Here is a 21,604-nt window from a genome sequence, read left to right on the forward strand (position 1 = left end):
CCAAAGGTTTTTAAGAGAGAGAGAGAGGAAAAAAGTTGTAGGGGGTAGATAATTCTATCATGAGCAGAGCAAATAATTAGATACACCGTCAGGCTACTCAAAATCCTTGCGTGTTGTGGTTTGACATGTTGAATTAAACTGTAAATTCAGAATGCATCTTCAGAGGGCAGACATGATCTTCATCTCAGACTTTCAAGCCTGAGGTTCTTTAGTGAAGAGCAGCTGGGCAGGCAAACGCTGAAGAGAGAAGCCAAGATGCTGCGACGTTATTAAGACATTTCTTATCCCTGTGCCTCTCTTTGGAGAAGACAGAAGAGCCTTTCCTCTAACAACGCCTAGATCAGGGGTCCCCAAACTATGGCCCGCGGGCCGCATGCAGCTCCCTGAGGCCATTTATCTGGCCCCCGCTGCACTTCCGGAAGGGGCACCTCTTTCATTGGTGGTCAGTGAGAGGAGCATAGTTCCCATTGAAATACTGGTCAGTTTGTTGATTTAAATTTACTTGTTCTTTATTTTAAATATTGTATTTGTTCCCGTTTTGTTTTTTTACTTTAAAATAAGGTATGTGCGGCATGCATAAGGATTTGTTCATAGTTTTTTTTATAGTCTGCCCTCCAACAGTCTGAGGAACAGTGAACTGGCCCCTTGAGTAAAAAGTTTGGGGACCCCTGGCCTAGATGAATCATTTTGTTGCAAAGAACCATTTCCCCTCCTGGACAAACACAAAGAAAAGGAAGAGGGGGCAGTGGGTGAGGGGGAGAGAGAGAAGGGAAGAGAAGGAAATGCTCCCGGGGAAAGACACCAGTTCAGTCTCTCTGGTTTTGCCCCAGTAGGGGTGGAGCGCTCAGTGGACAGCTAAGGCCAGGGAGCCCTTTTTCTCATCTTAGAGGCCAGGTGGCTCTTTGCAACCTTCCAGAGCAGTCTGACAGCTTATGTTCTCGTTATTCTGGAGGTCATGCTTTTGAAGATGCCTGCCAATACTCACTTGCATGATCCAGGTTAAGAAACACACTTCCACCCACAGTACGAGGTCCTCTTGGCTCTGTGCACAGTGCATGCACAACAGCAAGCATTTAAAAAAATTATTTACCGATTTGAGAGAGAGAAAGAAAGAAACATCAACCTGTTTCTGTATGTGCCCTGATCAGGCATCAAGATGACACTTTCTGTATCCAGATGATGCTCTAAGCCAGTGGTTCTCAAAATGTGTGCCGGGGCACACTGGCGTGCCCTAGAAGATTTCCAGGTGCGCCCTATGGTATTCCAGAGAAATATGTGCCTGTTGGGGACCAAAAAACCAACAGGGTTTTTGGAGTTTAGATTTTTGGGGGACAGAGGTGTGGGGAATTGGCTGTAAGCTGATAGTCTGCCCAACCCCCCACCTCACTTGTCTGATTAGGTTGCAAAAGGCTGTTAAGCTGTAGTGCTGGATTGTTTACACTACCTCCCATATTCCCCGGAAAGACTGGAGGCAAGTTTCTCCTATCCTTTGTTTAGTGTAAAGTTAAGATGATGTAAAGTATGGTGGGGGTTTTCTGCACTCAACACAATTAAGAGTAAAAAGAGAGGAATTCTTCAATAGATTGATGAGGAAATGAGAGTTTGCCTTTCAAATATATGCCCAAACATTGAAGAAATCACAAGGACACATCAGACTCATGTTTCTCATAAACACAAGAATGAAAAAACTTAACACATTCTCACTGGGACCTGCCATATTTACTAAATCTTACTAAGAATGTATCTATATATATATATATATATATATAAAGATAACTTTTTTGTCTTTTATTTTTTAACCCCTCTTCTTGACAAATTCTAAAAACCATAACTCTAAAAATGTAACATAAAGATATTTTTTAATGTCAGAATAAATTTAATTTTGTCATATTTATTTAGTTTAATTACCATAAAAGCACGCTTGGACTTTATATTTTTTCTTTAATATTTGACTTAATTATTATAACATATTTCTCAGAAACTTGTATATAGTATGCCTACAATTATTTGTAGGATTTTAAATGTGCCTGAACTTCAAAAAGTTTGAGAACTACTGCTCTAAGCAGCTGAGCTATCGGCCATGCATTTTGGTTCAGCTTGCACGTGAGCTGTCTGCTTCCTGTACCTGGCAAATTCCCACATGATCTCCTCAGGCTCTGTGTGGGCTCACAATCTTCATATTCTATGAAAAGTATATTAAGTAAAGCTACCTTTAGAACTTTCTTAATTTTCCTTTTTTTGTTCCTTCTTTCTCTCTTCCTTCCATCTTTCCTTTCTTCCCTCTTCCTTTCCTTTCCCTTCCTTCCTTCCTTCCTTCCTTCCTTCCTTCCTTCCTTCCTTCCTTCTTCCTTCCTTCCATCTCACCCTTCTTCTGTCCCTCCTTTCCTACCTTTGAAAAAGAGACCCCATACTAAACCCGAAAAGCTCAGAGGAGGCTTGCATGGTGACCTTACAAACTCAAGAGACACCACATAGGATGGTCTGAGATTAAAACTTTTAACTAAAAACAGCTCATGGAGGCTAATAATGTCCTAGAGCATTATTATTCTCTAAGAAAGGTCAGTCTTCACTTTAACTGAGCCTGTCCATTGTCTTTTTGCATCTAAGATAGCATACCTGGTGCTATCTTAAACCACCAATCCGCTCATTTTACTACGCTGTTAACCGTTAGCTATGCTAGACCCTCCTATGTAAGTGTGTGCCTATTCCTTTTGCTTTTTAGCCAGTCCCAGCGATTTCCCCAGCTTGCTTTCTCCTGCCTCCCGAATCCACCACCAGTGGATTTCATGAAACCCCCTGACATCTTCCCCTTTGATTCTGGTGTGTAGAGTAAATGGTGAAACCGCCATTTTTCCGGAGCATTTTCTCAGTCCCTTGAGATTTTGCTTCCTGGTAGTTCTCGTCAGTTTGGCTCAAATAAACTCAGAAAATTCTTTCAGGTTTGGACATGTCTTATGTTGATGTTTCTTTTTTATTATTACTAAATCATGGTCTCCACTGCCCACCCTGTGAGGCTGGAGGGTCTTCCCTAGTCTTTGCCCTCCCGGTTCATTCAGATTCCTTCTAGCAAACCTGAAACACAGGTATTTGCAGTTACGCTTAAAGCTGAACTTGTTGAAGATGCTCCCAGTGGCCCCTGCCGGCCCTGGCAGTTCACAGAGGACAAGGCTGGGTCACACCACAGGGAAAATCCTGCTGTCCTATAACTGTCCCAGCGCCAAGCACGGACAGTTTCCTTTAGACATGCTCATGTAGAAATGGCTCAGTCTGGGCTTCTGTCACTGCTGCTGATGCTGTGGGGAAAGAAGAGGTCGCAGTGGCCCTCGGGGGACTGCATGCAGCACCTCACAGTTACTCTCTGCTACAGTCCACAGCCACTCTCTGCTACAGTCCACAGCCTGGAGGCTTAGTTCTGCTGAGTCTGGTCAGTGATCTTCACAGCTACCCTTTCCCAGTCAGGGTTGGCTTGGTGAAGTTACTCTTGGTGATGTTATTCTTGGCAACGTGCTTCAAAATCAGTAGCTGCCAATGTGGGTGTCGTCCTCAGCAGACATGGTTGCTGAGAGGCACTGAGCATTTTGGACTTGCTGCTGGGCTCAAAATCAAGGGAAGACCTACATGGACCTCCAGGGCAAAACATTCCAGGCAGAAGTAGGAGCTAGTGCAAAGTCTTAAGGTGGGAGGGAGTCTGTCATATTCAAGAAACAAGAAGTTCAATAGCTGGACAGGAATAAGGGATGGGTAAAATAGTAGTAGGTAGTGAGTGTCACAGAGTTAACAGGGATGGGTGGGGAGAAGAGGAAATATTTACAGGCCTGTATCCAACAAAGATCCACCTAGGTCTCTCCTTCAAATCCTTACTCTAATTTCACCTTTGTAGTGAGGTCTCCTCTGATCTCCCTAATTTGGTGTTGGAACACCTATTATATCACCTCCATTTATAGCTTTTCAAAAATAAAATCTTTGTGTTATGGAAATTTTTAAACACACAAAATTAGAACAGTATAAAGATATTTTCTCACATATCTATTATCCAACATTAATATTTAGGAATATTGTTGAAATCCTTTTTTTATTCATAAATACTTTAGTTTTCATCTTTTAAAAAGTACATTTTTTAAAACACAATATTGCATCATCAAATCTAATTAACAATATTTACAGAATAGTACTGTTCTCATTATCATGTACAAGTTAATATTCAAATTTCCCAGTTGTCTCAAAGATATCTTGTTTCAGTTTATATGTTTGTGTAAAGGCCCAAGCAAGGTTAAAAAATAACAGATAATTACCTGGTTACCTTTTATTGTAGCCTTCAATCTCTCTTCACGATATCTTTTAATTTTGTTTAAAAAACTTGAGGAATTAGGCCCTGGCCGGTTGGCTCAGCGGTAGAGCGTCGGCCTAGCGTGCGGAGGACCCGGGTTCGATTCCCGGCCAGGGCACACAGGAGAAGCGCCCATTTGCTTCTCCACCCCTCTGCCGCGCTTTCCTCTCTGTCTCTCTCTTCCCCTCCTGCAGCCAAGGCTCCATTGGAGCAAAGATGGCCCGCGCGCTGGGGATGGCTCTGTGGCCTCTGCCTCAGGCGCTAGAGTGGCTCTGGTCGCAACATGGCGACGCCCAGGATGGGCAGAGCATCGCCCCCTGGTGGGCAGAGCGTCGCCCCCTGGTGGGCGTGCCGGGTGGATCCCGGTCGGGCGCATGCGGGAGTCTGTCTGACTGTCTCTCCCTGTTTCCAGCTTCAAAAAAAAAAAAAAAACTTGAGGAATTAAATGCATTTCAGAGGACCTGTGAATACACATTCTGTAAAAGTAGAATTTTATTCATGATTATTCAGAACACTTATTAAAATACAGAGCTACAGGAGATGTGCCATGGTCCTCATATCTTAAAAATCTAAATAAAAAAAATAAATTTGTAATCCCCAGATACCGTCACAGTTTATAAAAATGTGCTTTATTGTCAAAAATATGTCAACAAAAAAATCAATCATGTGCTAATCCTCATATTAAAAATCATATAATAAAGTTCACCTTTAAGAAACATATTTTAAGAAATTAACTTGCATACCAATTCATTAAAAGAAATGTATTAAAATTCATATTGTTCAAATCCAGTGTCTATAACAGTAGTGGTCAACCTGGTCCCTACCGCCCACTAGTGGGCATTCCAGCTTTCATGGTAGGTGGTAGCGGAGCAACCAAAGTATAAATAAAAAGATAGATTCAACTACAGTAAGTTGTTTTATAAAGATTTATTCTGCCAAACTTAGCAAAAATCCGACATAAAGTACTTGGTAGGTAATTATTATTATATGTTTTAATTTGCTGTAACTCTGCTTTATAAATTTTATAAAGTAAAGTTACTTCCCTACTTTATAAGTCACCATTACTGTGGAATGGGTGGGCGATTAGAAAAATTTAGTATTAACAGAGATACAAAAGTGGGAGGTAAGTATAAAAAGGTTGACTACTCCTGGTCTATAATATGTACTGCAGCGATTCAAAGGCAATTAAAATTTTACTGATTCTACTTAGCCTCCAATGTCCACATAGATTTAAAGAGGATATTTTAAGGACATTTGGATAGCAGCAGAATTGAAAAGAAAATATATTACACTGGGAACTAAGAGCTAAAGCTTCTTGCATATTCTCTATTTTTAACTAGATACTTGGTATTATTAATAAAGTAAGCAATTCTTCGCCTCAGCATCCTTCTCTAAAATGGAATCAAAGAAAAACACTTGTCCTACTTAGTTCATAAGTTTGTGAGCTTTCTTCATAAAGTGAGACTTCTCTAAAGATACAAATAACATTTTCCTCCCAAACTGTCTTTTCTGATAGGCTGTTGTTAAGAAATATAAGAGTTTTATAACTTACTCCTTTCATTTTCTTTCCAGAAACTATGGACATATACATTTAATATTGAATTTAAAATAAAGCAATTGTATTCTAAAGTTCACATGATTGAGTTTCCAACACATGACGTATTTGGTGGCTAGAAACCCTGAGGGGCCGTGGCCCGCTACAATGGGCTCAAGTCATTCTTTCCAGTTCTGGCCACATCTGAGTGCATTTCCCCACTCCTGCCGCAGACTGAGTAAAATTCAATGCCGTGGCACTCACAGCAACTATAAAGACACCCACTGTCCTCATTTCAAAGTTCAACTAATTCCTTGGCCCTTTATCGAAGTCCCCACATAGGATGGTACTTCACTTGACTTTTGAAAGTACTTTCATATAAATTTCACCATCCCCACTTGTTTTCTTCACAATGAATATTTATCTTCTCTTTTCTCTATTTCTCTCAAAGTAGCTATAGAGAAACAGCTGGCTGTTCTATTTCTCTCACAAGTAGGCCTGAAGGATGCTGTGGAAGGAGGTGACTGTACCTGACCATTTTAGTGTCCCTTTACAATCCCACCCACCTTTCTTTAAAATTTTGTTTAAAAAAAAAGTTTGTTTTAATTACAGTATGCACTATCATGATGGGATAATGACTTTGGTAGGTTTATAACCTGCTATGTTTGTGATACTATATTTGCTTTCATTCAGCTTAAAACCAACTGTTCTTCACAGCAGGAGATGAGCCTGGCTGGAAACAGGCAGAGTCTATGAGAGTTTAGCCATGCCACAATTTGGGAAGATTCAATAAGAAACTGGACTGGAACAGAATGCAGGGTCAAGGGAAAGAGGGCATTTGGCAAGGTAGCTGGCCAGGCTAGCTAATATGGTGTGGGGCTGTCACCTGCTTATACAAGAAAGCCAGAGATCATTTCAGAAGAAACTCGGAGAGCTTTCCTTCACATTGTTTAAAAAAGTCAGACAAAAGGTCAGCCGAGTCTGCCTGCTACTTCCTTTTGATTTGTCTGCCCATTTTAGAAATGGGAGTATTAAGGAGTCTCATTAGGTTTGGTATCATATTTCACATTATGATATATAAATATGTACAGAATTTCTTAGGTTTTTCCATGTTTCTTTGATTTAGGACTGAAAGAGCCTTATACTTTGTGGGTTTCTCTAGCTTTTATTAATATAATCTGTTAGTCACTTAAATAATTTTTTCACTGCATTTCATTACTGAGTTGTATGTATGAATTTTTGTTTGAGGGCAACTGTGCTTGCTATATAGTCAATAATATATTTTCAAACTGTAAGATTGCTGCTAATTGCTTTTTCCCCTAACATCCACCTTCTAATTTTTCTAATATCAAATATCTATAAAATAAATTTGTTTGGCCTTTTATTTACTCTAAATAGATTTTAAGATATTACTCAAAATTTTTGCCTGACCTGTGGTGGCGCAGTGGATAAAGTGTTGACCTGGAAATGCTGAGGTCACCGGTTCGAAACCCTGGGCTTGCCTGGTCAAGGCACATATGGGAGTTGATGCTTCCAGCTCCTCCTCCCTTCTCTCTCTCTGTCTCTCCTCTCTCTCTCTCTCTATGTCTCTTCCTCTCCTCTCTAAAAAAATGAATAAATAATAAAAAAAAAGATATTACTCAAAATTTTTAAAAAGTAGTATGCATACAGAACAGATACATTTTTTATGAAGTAAACATAATATAAAAACTCAGCTTTTCTGTGGTTTAACAAAAGAAAAATTCAGACCACATGTATGTTGGAAACTCTAGCAGTTTTACTACAAAATTAAAATGCATTAAGTATAGCTAGTAATTCAATAGTAGAAATAAACAGAATATTACAATTTACTAAATCCATGAGGGCCCTGGTTGGCAAACTGCGACTTGCAAGCCCCATGCGGCTCTTTGGCCCCTTGAGTGTGGCTCTTCCACAAAATGCCATGTGCGGGCACTACCTTGATAAGGAATGTACCTACCTATATAGTTTAAATTTAAAAAAATTTTGCCCTCAAAAGAAATTTCAATTGTTATACCATTGATATTTGGCTCTGTTGACTAATGAGTTTCCCAACCACTGCATTAGGGGACAAGAATAAAGAAAAATAATAAAGACTAGATGGAACAAACAGAAACATAGAAGCTATACACCCAACCAGATTAATAAATACTTGAAATTTAAATGGTCCAAACCAGGTATCCTCAAACCAAGGACTTTGGGCCAAATCAGGCCTGCCATTTGTGTTTGTAAATGAAGTTTCACTGGAACACAGCCATGCACATTTGCTTACGCAGTGTCCATGAATACTTTGACACCACAATGATAAAGTTGAGTGGATGCAAGAAGAGACTGTGTGGTCTTCAAAGATTAAACTATGTACTATCCAGCTTGTTATAGAAAAAGTTTTCTCACCACTGGTCTAAACACTGCAACTAAAAACAGAAAATACCAGGCTGGATGAAAAGTAAGATTCAACAATTTCTATAAGAAATCTTCACAGTTTTAATGTAAAAATACAGATAAGATAAAAATGAAAAAAGTGCAGGCATACCTCTGAGACACTGAAGGGTTGGTTCCTGACTGCCACAATAACACAAGTGTCAAAATAAAGCGAATGGGGATCATTTTGCTGGTGGCGGGTCTTCAAGTTTATAAAACACGTAACACCCGTGAAGCACAATTGACTGACGCACACTAAACTGAGGTATGTCTGTATTATCATTCAAATTATTGAATATTTTCCAAAGAATGCTGAGTGTCTATATTAACTTCAAAGTATATTTCAGAACAAGGGCTATTGTCATGGGGAAAGAGGAGTATTTATGACAATAAAAGAAGCAATTCATCAAGAACACAACATTCTTAAATGTGTAGAAACCCTGAAAGAAAGCTATAATACACATGAAGGAAAAATTAACAGATCTAAAAGTAGAGACAAATTCAAAATTATGGTTAGAGTTTTTTGTGAGTTGTTTCAGCCTTCTTTTTTTTTTTTTTTTTTTTGCTTTTTTTTAGAGCAAGAAACATCTATTTGTTGTTTCACTTATTTATGTATTCACTGGTTGCCTCTAGTGTGTGCCCTGACCAGGAATCAAACCTGCAACCTTGACTCATTGGAACAACGCTGCAACCAACAGAGCAACTGGCCAGAGCCTAGTTAGAGATTTCTATCCACTCTTTCAGCAACTGAAAGAATAATTGCTTAATTTATAGAACACTCCATTTGACGATAGCACAATATATTCTTTTCAAGTGTAAATGGTATATTTCCAGAATAGACTATATGCTGCTCGTTAAATTAAATGGCATTTAATTCAGTTTCCTCAAAAAATAAAAAATGGAACTGCCTTATGACCAAGCAGTTCTACTTTGGGGAATTGCAAAGAAATCCCAAACACTGATTCAAAGGAATATGCGCACCCCTGTGTTCACTGCAGCATCATTTACAGCAGCCAACCTTCGGAAGCAGACCAAGTGCCCACGGATAAAAAAGCTGTGGTATATTTGCACAATGAAATACTACTCAGCAGTAAAAAGGAAGGAAATCTTACCTTTTGTGACAGCATGGGTGGACCTGGAGGACATTATGCTACATAAAATAGGCTGTCAGAAAAAGACAAGTACCTTATGATTTCACTTATACTTGAAATCTAATGAACAAAACAAACTAACAAAAAAATTAAAACAGACTCCTATATACAGAAAACAGTCTGACAGCTGTTAGAGGGGTGGGGGTATTAAGGGGCTGGGTAAAATATTTGAAGGGTTAAGCAAAAAAACAAACAAACCCAAAACTCATAGACAAAGACAACAGTATGTGATTACCAGAGGAGAAGGGGGCTGGGAGGAGGTAAACTAGGGTAAATGGAGAATAAACTGTGATGGATGGAGACTTGACTTTGGGTGGTGACGGGACACACACCACAATGTATAGATGATGTATTACAGAATTGTACACCTGAAACCTATATAATATTATTAACCAATATCACTCCAATTAATTCAATAAAAACTTAAAAAGGAATTGATAGAGTTTGTGTTCTGACAAAAAATTAAATTAGAAAATAACAAGAAAAAATCTAAAAAATAACTAAATGTGTAGAAATTAAATTATAGTTTAAAATAACGTATCTGTCAAAAAAGGAATCAGGCCCTGGCCAGTTGGCTTAGCGGCAGAGCGTTGGCCCAGCATGTGGGAGTCCCAGATTCTATTTCCGGTCAGGGCACACAGGAGAAACACCCATCTGCTTCTTCACCCCTCCTCCCCCTTCTCTCTCTCTCTCTTTCCCTTCCTCAGCATTGGCTCAATTGGTTCAAGCACATAGGCCCAGGCACTGAGGATGACTCCACTGAGCCTCCCCCTCAGGCACTAAAAACAGCTCAGTAGAGAGCACGGACCCAGAAGGGCAGAGCATCAGCCCAAGACAGGGTTTCAGGTGAATCCCGGTGAGGGCCCATGCGGGAATCTGTCTATCTCCCTTCCTCTCACTTGGAAAAGAAGAAGAAGAAGAAAAAAAAAAAAAAAAAAAAAAAAAAAAAAAAAATATATATATATATATATATATATATATATATGCCATAGTCATAAAAAAGAATATGCCATACTCAGGAATGTAAAGACTAAATGTTTTTTAAATGTCAGTTTCTCCCAAAGTAGCCAATAGATTCATTACAACCCCAACCAAAATTCCAGTAGGATTTTTATAGAAATTGACAAGTTATTTAAAAATTTTAATAGAAATATAAAGGAATTAAAATACCCAAAATGATTTTGAACAGTTGGAAGACTCATACTACTTGATTTCAAGTTTCCCACTAAAGTTAAAGTAATAAAGGTGATATGAAATTGGCATAAAAATTAGCATACATATCAATGGAACAAAGCTTACTGTATATTTAGAACCAATTATTTGTTGACAAAAGTGAGTGAGTGGGGGACAATTTGACTTTGGGTGAGGGGTATACAACATAATCAAATGTCAAAATGATCTGGAGATGTTTTCTATGAATCTATGTACTCTAACTGATCAATATCACCCCATTAAAATTAAATGTCGAAATAAAATTTTTTTAAAAAGCGAGCAAATGGGGGAAATAACAGTTTTCAACAGTGTTTTGTAGCCTTGGTGAGGAACACCTCACACTTTACACAGAACTTAACTCGAAATTGGTCACTGGAAATATAGAGGGAAATCTATGTAAAGTACATGATTGTTTAACCACTATGCTGTAGACCTGAAAGTAACAGAAAATATTATTGTGTGCAAACTGAAACTGAAAAACAAATTTAAAAAATAATGTAATCATAGGCCTGCCTGAACATAAAAGCTAAAAGTATAAATACTTCTAGACCTATGTTGTCCAGTATAGTCACTATTAAACACGTACAGCTATTTAAATTTATTCAAATTAAACTTAAATTTTAGTTCCTCAGCTGCACCAGGCGCATTCCAAATGCTAGGTAGCCCTGTGCAGGTAAGGGCTACTGTGCAGATATAGAAGCTTTCCATCTGCAGAAGTTTTTATTAGATAGTGCTATTCTAGCAGGAAGCAAAGGAAACTCTTCATGATCTCAGGATAAAGATTTCTTAGATGAAATACACAATATACAAACTATAAAAAAATAGATAAAATTGTACTTCATAAAAATTTTAAACATCTTTAAAGAACTATAAAAAATATATAAATGTAAGCCACAGCCTTGAATACTTTAAAATATAGCAAAAGACTTGTATCCAGAAAAAGCTGTTTTTTAAAAAGAATACACTTACAGTACGGTCCAGTGACTCTAGTCCTAATACCCAAGAGAGATGAAAACCTATCTGTAAATGAATGCTCATAGAATAGTTATTCAGAATAAACCCACATGGGAAACAACTCAACTCTCCACAAACAGGTAAATGCATAATCAAGTTGAATTATAATCATATAAAGGTATACTATTCAGCAACAAAAAAAGTAATAAATCATTGGTAAACACAATATCATAGATGAATCTCAAAAACATTATTCTGAATGAAAGAAGCCAGACACAAAAGAGTACATAATGTATGATCCCATTTATATGGCACCCTGGAGAAGGAGGCAGGTCAGGGGTAACCTTGTTCTGGACGCAGGATAAATTACCTGAGGAAAGCACAAGAAAGCTTTGAGGCAGGGGTGGTGGGGTGTCATGAAAATAGTCTAAATCTTATTTTGGTGGTTGTTTTATAAGCTCATACATTTGTCAAAACCCACCAAAATATACACTTAAAAATAAATGCATTTTACTGTATGTAAATTATGCTTCAACAAAGTTGTTAATTTTCAAGATAGCAAGTTATACTTATTAAATATACATAATAAACAAAATCAAGCTTTATTTTATATTTTGGGCTTTATATAAGCAAAAAAAAAAGGATAAGAGAAAGGCAGGAGATAGAAAATAATAACAACACAGACCAATATCAGGCTACTTTGATACTGTGGAATCAGAGAGGGGAAATCGTTATTTCTTTGGATATGTTTAACATTTTCATTTGAGTTATCTTTTGCTTAATCAGATGTACAAAACCATCGCAATCATTTTTGCCCACAGAAGTTTCTTTCCCCTGAGTAACATTATGCACAAATCTCATTTCACAAGCATTTAGACAGATTTTCATGTAAATACGTATTTGGGAAAGAACATTTCTTGCCAATTTCCAATGCTGAAATTACATAATACTAGGCATAAAAAGTTATGTGGTTGAATACTTTAATTTTCATGCCAAAAGATTAGAATCTCTAATATTCAACAAGCTCTTCTAATTTCATCAACAGTTAGTCTTGTGGAATTCAGAATTTGGCACCAGAAAATCATATTATACCACTGACAACTAGATCATGTGGTCATGTCTTTAGAAAGCACCCATATTAAAGTAGTAGAATATCTGAAAAAATAAAATTGTGAATTATAATTTTCCACAGAAACATACATATTTTTTCCTATAAGCCAGTGGTCCCCAACCTTTTTTGGACCATAGACGGGTTTAATGTCAGAAAATATTTTCATGGACCGGCCTTTAGGGTGGGACGGATAAATGTATCACATGACTGAGACAAGCGTCAAGAGTGAGTCTTAGACGGATGTAACAGAGGGAATCTGGTAATTTTTTAAAAATAAAACATCATTCAGACTTAAATATAAATAAAACAGAAATAATATAAATTATATATTCTTTCTCTGCAGACCAGTTCCAAATGGCCCACAGACTGGTACCGGTCCGTGGCCCTGGGGTTGGGATCCACTGCTATAAGCGGCTCCCCCAATTTCCCCCAAACTGACTAATATTAGTCTATCTAGTGTTCATTTTCAAGGCATTAAATTAGCTTGAATGCTTAAAAGTCTTCAAAGCTTTATTTTCCTATTTACTCTAAAAATAATGTTATTTGGGGATGTTAACAATGACACCACAGTGCGTTTTGTTTTCCACAAATTTTAAAATGGAAAAAAAAATATGTTTGGATATATCATTTGTTATCCAGATATGGTAAGTTTCATTTAAATAATAGAAATCAGCTTTACAAAAATCACAGAATAAAATAGTCACTTACCTCCAAGGAGTTAATAAATATACCCTCAAAATGTTAAAATTTACAATTTGTTTCAATTCTCAGCAACAATGAGGCTTGATTCCACAGTCTTAGTAACTGCAAAAAAGTCCAATTGATGAATTCACATATCACAGTCTGAGGAAGCAGAGGGAATGTGCAGCACTCCCTATCAGCAGTTAATCCCAACCACTTGAAGCCACAATCCAGACTGCTGGCAGCCTATTTAGTTTGTATTAAAAGAGAATAGCTTCCTGGCTGATCTGGGGTAACAGTGATGCTACTAATGGTGATGAAAGGAATTCAAGTAGCAAGGGTACCTACCAAATTCTGCTTTACACATCCAGTTAAGTGATAGTAGGATATTCCGATGAAGGGGCTTCTATATGGCAGATAAGAGACAGAGTTAGGATCAAAATCAGAGATGAAATCAGACCTTTGTCTGTTATAGGTCAGACTTTAGCAATTAACCACAAGGTGCTGGCAGCGTGAAGACCTCCAGCTCCACCAATCAAAACAGTCTCATTCTACTGGGTGTCTACTAGGTGATGTGCACTTTTCTGTATTATAAAATTATCACATCTAAAAATAATCCTCTGAGGTATTATTGCTATTCTTTTTTCACAAATGAAAATACTGATGCTTATCATGACTTAGTTCAAGGCCACACAGGTTGGAAATGTTGGCAGTTCCATTCAAATCTTGTGCTGCTAAAAACCACCCTTGTTTCCTGTGTTTTTCTTCTCATCATTGGTGAATTGTAATAGAAAATACAGCGATCAGAGAGTTGTGAAACGATAGCTAATAGTCATTGAATACCAGCTATGTCCCAGGTACTCTGCTAAGATTTTTACTTAACTTGCCAACATACTAGCCTTACAAGCGCCACCATTATTCCCCTTCCAACAATCATTATACTAATAAATACGATTCAAAAAGAATTTCAAATCAAGGCTTGGCAAGTGTTATACTTGAAAACGTATTTTCAAACACTGAACAAGCCCTTAACAAGCTCACAGATCATAAGGGAGAGTGACAAAAAAAAAAAGGAAAAACAGGGTTGAAAACAAAAATGCCATCGTGGGTAAATGCAAAGAATATAGTGGAATATTTCACAGAGGTTCCGAGATTGACCGAGGATATTCACTCTAAATGAAACCTGCAAATACCATTCCAAAGGACAGAAAAAACATAGTGCAATATCTTCCTACTGAACTAGATTAATTGCAAGGCAGTGAAAAACGCTAATGAACACAGGTGCATAAATATTAGTTGGCATCCAGTGGCCAATTAAACATTGTATTGTAACATGGATGATAGAGAACACATTTTAGTTATCTTAAGACCGAAAACATGAGTTTGGAGCTTGGCAGATCTGGGTTTCAATCTTGGATTCATTACTGTCTAGACATATGAAGCTCAGTGTTCTCATTTATAAAATAAAAATAATATTGCCTAGTCCTAAGTAAGCTATGAATATTAAAGGAGGGATATTTTCAAAGTCACTGATCAATAGACGCTGCTATTAATGTCTCTTTTCAGTCTCCCAAATGTAAACTGCCTCCTGGACAGAACTCAAGAACTTACCAGGTCCCTGTTGCTTCTCATTTTGGCTCCAAAAACTCTAAAAACTGCCTGGGGCCATTCACATTTTATGTCGACAGACAACAACATTCATCTTTTATTCTCCGATTGTTACTGTAAACAGTAATAATTTTTATGTGAGCTAATGCCTCTAAACTTTTAACTAGCTTGCCTTGAAATGAACAATGAAATCATGGTATGATGTGCCACGAAATCTGTCAGAGGCAACTTTTTGTTTTCCCCTTTTCCTACCTGAGAGCCACTTGCTCCTAAGAAGCCTTTAAAAGGTCTTTCCCACTTCTGATTTCTTGACAAGGTGTAAAGAAGTGTGTGCTAGTTAAAGCCAAATAGCTTCTGGCACTTAAATATAAAGAAGTTAATAAAAAAAAAAGTTTTCTTAAGTGAAGTTAAATATGTTATTATCAAAGGGGCCCTTGGCAAGGTACATTATAAAGAAAGAATCTCAGATGTTTCTGAAATTTTAACAGGAAATGTCTACATGGTTCTTAGCATTCTTTTTTATCCTCAACGAATAGCATCTTTCAGCACAGATGTTTTTTCTTCTGCATTACTCTTTTGCATAAACAAAGTGCTAATCAGCATTAATATTCTGTATTTGCAAAGTGTAAGTGAACTCACAAGATCTGTTCTGAAAGTAATTCTCTAACATTACACTGTTGCTTATCCTTCTCTATCGCCCAGTTTTTTGAAAACTAGATCTTTTGTTTCTCTAGACTCAAAATTATAGAAGCAAAACACAGGGGGATATTAACTACATTTTGATCTTTTCATTTACATGGACATAAGGAGGTTCATCCTTTAAATACATGTGAGTCTATTCCTATGATAAAAATATATTCTCCATGGCAAAGCCACCCAAGGCCCAATCACCATCATCCTGTATTCTCTCTCACTGGCTTCTTTCTGAATGTCTGAAGATTATTTCCTGACTGCAGTTAAGCCTCGCCCTAGTTATCCTTGAGAATGTGTTCTTTCTACAGTCACGTCCTACCGAGCAAGCTTCCCCTTTCCCTTTCGACCCTCAGTTGTGAAGGACCAAACAATCTCTTTCCCCAAAAAAGTATTGAGCAATTCTCCAAGACTCAATTTGTCTAGTGAATTCTTTCTAAAACAAAAGTTTAATGAGCCTTAAGAAAAGGAAATACATTTCTGATAGCATTTTTGAAATTACAATGGATACTTTGGACTTTCTTAGTTTCTATCACTTCTTCACTTGTCATTTAGAACTAGTTATTAAATACATCTCTTAATCTCTGAATCTGGAAATATGTGTTTATTATAGTACCAGAGAAGGAAATTTTACTAGGAGCCTTGTGGGGCAGCCAATGTTAAATTAATTAAACAAGGAGTTCTAGGAGACTGAGGTGGCTTCATGGGTTACACAGTAAACCAAAACCTAAGACTGAAGCACCGCGAGATTAAGAAATAAAAACCTAAGGACAACCATCACAAATAACCAACCACGGTTCCCAAATAAGGCAACCCCATAAGCTACAGGCAATCAAATACCGTATTATTTGCTCCATAAGACGCACCTGACCGTAAGACGCACCTAGGGTTTTAAGGAGGAAATAAGAAAAAAAATACTCTGAATCAAATGGTGTGTGAAAATATTTAATAAAATATACCACAATAATATTTCAACAATGTAAACTCAAAAGCAGTATTAACAATCATTAGCACTGTGATTAACAAATGAGACGAGACTTTAATGTTCAAATACTCTTCTAGTTGTCCGAGAACCTGCAGCAGCTAAAAAAATAAACATTCGTTCCATAAGATGCATGGGCATTTTCCCCTCCACTTTTTTGGGGGTGGGGGGTGTGTCTTATGGAGCAAAAACTATGGTAATGTCCTTGCTTGTTTCCACCTCTTCTCTCTAACAGTCTTTCCCGGCTCCTATTGGTGAATGAAGTGTTCCTAACTCTTCATCCAACAGTGTTAGCACTGCCACACTAACATCAATTCTTGCTCAGTTAAATTCTAGTTATACTGCTCACAAACATTGGGATCCCCTAATACTTTATCAAAGCAATAAAATGTCTCCTAATTTTTGTGAGCAGTATATTTCAAGCGCATCCTGTGTGTAACAACCAGGTACAAATTTTGGATCATCTCACACTATCACAGTAAGCCTCCCTTCCAGGAGTCACTCAGGATACTGGGGGAAATTCTGGAAATTATCCATGGTTTTAATAGAACTAATACAATCATGGTCTTTGTTGTCCTATCTCTTCTGCGATTTTATCCTCTTTTTTTTTTTTTTTTTGTATTTTTCTGAAGTTGGAAATGGGCAGGCAGTCAGACAGACTCCCGCATGTGCCCGACCGGGATCCACCCGGCATGCCCACCAGGGGGCGATGCTCCACCTATCTGAGGCGTTGCTCTGTTGCAACCAGAGCCATTCTAGCACCTGAGGCAGAGGCCATAGAGCCATCCTCAGCGCCCGGGCCAACTTCGCTCCAATGAAGCCTTGGCTGCGGGAGGGGAAGAGAGAGACAGAGAGGAAGGAGAGGGGGAGGGGTGGAGAAGCAGATGGGCGCTTCTCCTGTGTGCCCTGGCTGGGAATCGAACCCAGGACTCCTGCACACCAGGCCAACGCTCTACCACTGAGCCAACCGGCCAGGGCCAATTTTATCTTTTATCTTCACCTTCATCCTCAGAGTTACTGCAACGGCATTTAATTAGCTTCTCTACTTCCAACTGTCATCCTAATGTCCAAACCTGTAGAAAAGTTGTATTAGAGTTTATTTGAGCCAAACTAACAACATGCCAGGGAGCAACATCTCAAATACTCTGGAGGATGACAATTTTATAGTTTCTTTTAGGCATTTGGAATTTATAGGGAATGTAAGAAAAATTATACGAAGGTGGGAGAAAGCAAGATGGGGAAATCTCTTATTAGCATTAACGAGATTCTGTGCTCCTTTAAGGGTGATTATGCCTCTGGGGGTCCGGACACTGACATTTCAAAAGTGTGTTAGCCTAACAGGGGTCCCCAAACTTTTTACACAGGGGACCAGTTCATTGTCCCTCAGACCGTTGGAGGGCCGCCACATACAGTGCTCCTCTCACTGACCACCAATGAAAGAGGTGCCCCTTCAGGAAGTGCTGCGGGGGCAGATAAATGGCCTCAGGGGGCCGCATGCGGCCCACGGGCCATAGTTTGGGGATGCCTGGTAGTATAACAAAGGACAGGACTTGCTTAAGGCAAGATAAACCTTTTGTAGGCCTGGGGCATGACTACCACCAAGACCCCCTCAGTTAGGAATTTATGATCAGCTCACCCTGTGAGGTTACTTCTGGTCACTGAGCTTGTCAGATTTATTAGATCCCCCTTTTCACCCAGTACAATCATGACTGGGTCCATCTGTTTTTTCCTCAGTGGGAGAGATCATTCAGGAATGCGTACCTCTTCATGCTACTTCCTCCTTAAAATCCGACAGGATTCTTTGATATCTCTTTTCCTCTCCATCCCTTTTTCCCTTCACAATATCTTTATCCTATCAGCCACCCTCTAAAGTCAGCTTTCTATAAATAGGTAAAGGATTGCTAAAACTTAAAAAAATAAGTATAGAATTACTTTGACTTCCTTTGAGCTTTTTTTTTTTCTTTTTGAGAGAAGCATCAACTCATTTGTTCCACTTAGTTATACCACTGATTGCTTCTCATACGTGCCCAGACCAGGGCTCAAACCAGTGACCTTGGGGTTCAAATTGCTGACACTAGGCTCACATTCTACCCACTGTGCCAGTGGCCATGGCCGTGATGTGTTCTCTTGCTCAAAGTCTTTGTGCAGATATTTCCTCTGAGAGCAAACTAATCAGTCAGAATCTCTGGTGAATCCCAAGAAAGGACAAACTTTTAAAGCTCCTTAGGTGATTCTAATGTACAGCCAGAGTTTAAAAACACAGTAATTTATTATTTATTTATTTTGACTGAGAGACAGGAAGGGAGAGAGATGAGAAGCATCAACTCATTGTATGGCACCATAGTTGTTCATTGATTGCTTTCTCATATGTGCTTTGACGGGGAGGCTCCAGCTGAGCCAGTGACCCTTTGTTTAAGCTAGTGACCTTGAACTCAAGCCAGTGACTTTTGAGCTCAAGCTAGTGACCCTGTGGTCATGTCTATGCTATGATCCCACTCTCAAGCCAGTGACCTCAAGGTTTCGAACCTGGGTCTTCAGCATCCCAGGTCACAGCTCTATCCACTGCACAACCTCCTGGTCAGGCAAAACCTTTTGCTTTAGAGATATTAAAAAAAAATAAATACATTCAGAAAAATTATCTGATTCATCCAAGGTCACACATGTCACAAACCTCTCTTTACCTTTGTTTTAATCAAAATTATTGATTTCAAAAGTTCACTTTAAATTTTGCTCTGTAAGAGCTATAGACACTTGTCAAATGGTATCTGAACTGGGACCGCAATGGAGCAGCACATCGCTGTTTCTGTGTTCTCCGTTAATTCAGAATAATACTCCAGGCACTTACTTCAAATGTCATTTTCTTCTAAGACAGCTATATGGGACTTTTGAATCCTATCTACTCCAAAGTCTTCTGTGAAAACCTACTTTGGGGAAAGTAGACCCAGAAATAATCTAATGAGCAAAAACAGAAATGTTCTTTATTTCAGATATGTTATTTGGGACAAAATAAAATTTCCTGTGTAACTTTTAAGATCAAGTTGTGTTAAAACATCCCAGAGAAACCTCTTCAGCTCGATTTAACTAAGGTATGGGTTTATTTCTGGTCTTTTCCCTTCAAACCACAGACAGCCTCTTACTTTTGGGTTTCCCTCTGAGCTCCCCATTATTCCCCACAGCTCTCAAAGTTTAGGCCCTCTTCCCCTGGCCAGACAGCTCAGCTGGTTAGAGTGCCATTCTGAAGCACAGAAGTTGCCTGTTCGATCCCCGGTCAGGGTACATACAAGAACAGATCAATGTTCCTCTATCTTTCTTTCCCTTCCTCTCTCTCAAAAAACCAATAAAATAAACATTAAAAAAAATGGTTAGGCTCTCAATGCTTTAGCCACTGAACGGCCAACTTTTGTGTTGACATTTTATACAATGTACTGTACCAAGATTATGGGATATGTGGTTGACTATTCATTGCAATGTCCAGGTAATGATAAGAACACCGTTCTGCCTCCCCCAAGCACAACACAGCTAAAATACCAGCCAATGGAGCAGATCTGTAACTGAGGAATACCAGCAGTGAGCCTCAAACCTCTGCTTTGACCATAAGGTTATTAATCCAAAGAATTAATCAAAGCTCCTAGCCAGAGCACTTTAATTAGATAAACTGCACCATATAAAGTTAAAGCAGAAAGCCAAGACATGGAATATAAATGGCCTCATTAACTGTGGTTTCGACTTATGATAAAGGTATTTATTTTCTTCTTCAGAATAATTGAATTTTAAAAATATAAATCTAACCATACTTAGAAAACTGGGGGAAATAATGTTCAGGCTAAATATATAAAGAAATAGTTCCTATGATAAGTATAATATATATCTATATCTATATCTATATCTATATCTATATCTATATCTATATCTATATCTATATATATATATATATATTGCTGCCATCTACTGGGGAATCAAAGAATGATTTCCAACTCCCTCTCAAGCTCTGCCTTAAAGATTCACACGGCCTGCTAAGTGTGCAGTCATGTTTGCAGTGTACGTGTACGGCCTGCTAAGTGTGCAGTCATGTTTGCAGTGTACGTGTATGGCCTGCTAAGTGCGCAGTCATGTTTGCAGTGTACGTGTATGGCCTGCTAAGTGTGCAGTCATGTTTGCAGTGTACGTGTATGGCCTGCTATGTGCGCAGTCATGTTTGCAGTGTACGTGTACGGCCTGCTCTGTGTGCAGTCATGTTTACAGTGTACGTGTGCGTGCGCATGCGCGTGCACGCCCATGGAGAAAAGAGACAAAGAGAATCTCTCTTTTAAATTCACCAATTCTATCAGATTAGAATCCTCCTTTCATTGTCTCATTTAACTTTAATTACCTCCTAAAAGTCCTATTTCCAAATATGGTCCACGAAGGTTATGGATTCAACATCTGAATTTGTGAAGGCACAAGTCAGTTCATAGCATCATCCAATACATTTCTAGAGCACTTCCTCCTTTCTCAGAATGAGTGCATAGGAATCACTTGTTTACTTTACCTGTGCCTCATTGGACCAGTGCCCTCAGGCCAGACTCTGCACAATATTGATATTACATCCCTACCACAGTAACTGGCACTGAATGGCCCTTAATTCATTCTCACTGAATGAATTAAGAAATGATAGCAACTACTTATTCTGTTCTTTTACCAGGTCTTAATATTGAATGTCATTATTAGCAGGTATAGTAGCATTTTTCGACCTAAACAGATATGTGGGGCTTCTTGGAGACAGAACATGGAAGTGAGCCTTATGCTAATTCAGCTACTAAATGTCATGGCCTTCATTGTTCTCCAAGCTCCTCGTCAAAGTTGTAGAAAGCCATGTCGATAAAGCTAGACACTCAACACAGCCGTTTCTGTGCCAGGGAGCAAGTGCTACCTATTG

Source organism: Saccopteryx bilineata, chromosome 1 (assembly GCF_036850765.1).
Source record: "Saccopteryx bilineata isolate mSacBil1 chromosome 1, mSacBil1_pri_phased_curated, whole genome shotgun sequence".
NCBI classification, from domain to species: domain Eukaryota; kingdom Metazoa; phylum Chordata; class Mammalia; order Chiroptera; family Emballonuridae; genus Saccopteryx; species Saccopteryx bilineata.